At 38.7% G+C, this 2,115-nt stretch overlaps 1 non-coding gene across 1 annotated transcript; it reads left to right on the plus strand.

The window, feature by feature from the left end:
* Window positions 1-1,731: 1,731 nt before the first annotated feature.
* On the plus strand, window positions 1,732-1,803 carry TRNAW-CCA. Its single transcript has one exon. It is a non-coding gene; the product is annotated as a tRNA-Trp (tRNA).
* The last annotated feature ends 312 nt before the right edge of the window (window positions 1,804-2,115 follow it).

Consider the following 2,115-nt stretch of genomic DNA (forward strand, 5'->3'; position numbering starts at 1 on the left):
TTTGGTGTGATTGACTGACCCCAAAAGGCATTGGATCAGCTGGACAGAAAACAATAAAATGATTCATACTTATCAAATGATATATAAAAATCAATGTATACCAAGATTACATATTCCATGTTCTGAAAGAGGTATGGGTCTCCTCAAAATTGATTATATGTATAGATCTGCAGTTGAGAGACTGCATACATATCTGCTGACCTCATCAGATCCAAACACAGTGACAGTTTTAAAACATGAGGACAAGAAGTCTAAGATGACCTCTCTGCTTACTGTAGCAGAAGCATTCCAGTGTTAAGTAGGAATGGAAAATAAGACCAGAAGTAGACAAAAATCAAACAGCAACTGAATGTGGAAAAAAGCAAAAAAAGGAATGTATTTATTTAACATTTGTTGACTAGGAAAGAGCCTATTTTCTGAGGAGATGTGGGGAAAAATGCTCCAGGCGCATGTCTTTGGAATGTGGGAGGAAACCGGAGTACCCAGTGGAAAACCACACAAATGCAGGGGGACATGCAGACTCTGCACAGAAGGCACCCCAGCTGAGAATCGAACCAGGGAACCTCTTCCTGTGAGGCGACAACGTTAACCGCTGCACCACTGCGCTGCCCATATATATAATATAAGGAGAAGGATCAGATGAGAAGGAAACAAATGTGGAAAAGCCATAAATATAGTAGCAATTATAAAGATCTCCTGGAACAACCTTATGTTGATCAGGATTTGACACATGAATGGTTAAAGAAATATGAATTGAAACCAAAGTATGAAAGAGTAAGAATGGTAGCCCAGGTCAGTGGATGACATACATGTTGGTTTACAAACTTCATTGAAAATATGGGAGATACAGTCAACTGTAGGTTTCTGTAAAACAGAATTAGAAACAGACTCACACTTTGTTGCTGGGTATGATACACTCATGGCAAAGGGTTTGTACACTGAAAGGCACAATAATGTGGCATGACTGTTGCAGTAGGGGTTATGCAATCACTACAATATAGAAGTAGCTGAGGAGCATTGGACAAATGAACCATAAAGCATCATAGAGAATGATGAATTATATATATATTGCATAGGTTCAACCATTGCCAACAATCAAAAAATAGATGCAAGAAACACAGATATAGTAGTCCATAAAAAAGACAAAAGTAGCATTGATCATTGAAATTGCTATACCCAGCAATTATAGTGTCTGATGTACAGAGAGACACAAAGTCATAAAATATCAGGATTTGCAGGCAGAAATGAGAGCAATATAGAAGAAAGATACCCAGACAGCTCCAATAGTAGTAGGAGCAACAGGGTCTTATAAAGGAGAGTCTACAGTCATATTTAGATATGCTACCAATACATGTAACTCCATATGAATTGCAGGAGTCAATTCTGCTGTAAAGAGCAGTTTTGGCTAACATCAGAGATTAAAACTTTACTAATTTCATGAACCTTAATTATACCCAAACTTAGGAATAGGGTCCATTCCCGTCATGGTATTAGAAACCCAAAAGATGTGGAGAAATTAAACTGAAAGTAGTGGGCTGTAAACAGTCTTATCCTGGCTTGGAAAGTCAGCCTGAAGTTTTTGGCCTGGAAAATTACCTTGATGACTATAATATCAGAGCAGAGGGGTTTTAGTTGCAACTCCAGAAATCTAGGGAGGATCTGTTTCCGAGGAAAGAGAAAAACAGACAGCTCAAAATCTTCTCTGATATGACTGAGTTTTCTAGGAGGCCAGACCTTGTAGCGCAACGGTAGCGTGTCTGACTCCAGATCAGAAGGCTGGGTGTTCAAATCACGTCAGGGTCATCTTATTTTTTTGCTTAAGAGTTAAACAACAGGCTAATACACTCAAGTGTACTAGCGTTTGATAGCATTTAGTCGAAAACCACAGCATTTATTGTATTTTCTGCCTATCTGAAAAAAAACTTGAAAACAAAAATACTCTTGTTTTCCATACTTTCCTAATAGTTTGTTCCAGTGATCAGATTTTGCTGATCCCTGGGCTTTGTCTTAGTTCCTGTGTTTCTCCATTTTCCTTGTTTGGTCAAGGGGTAGTTTCTTTACTTACTAGTGGGAGTAGGGAGTACTGAGCTGCCTGTTTGTCCTCAGAGGAGTGGT

Source organism: Protopterus annectens, chromosome 4.part1 (assembly GCF_019279795.1).
Source record: "Protopterus annectens isolate FY-2018-M chromosome 4.part1, PAN1.0, whole genome shotgun sequence".
Lineage (NCBI taxonomy): Eukaryota > Metazoa > Chordata > Ceratodontiformes > Protopteridae > Protopterus > Protopterus annectens.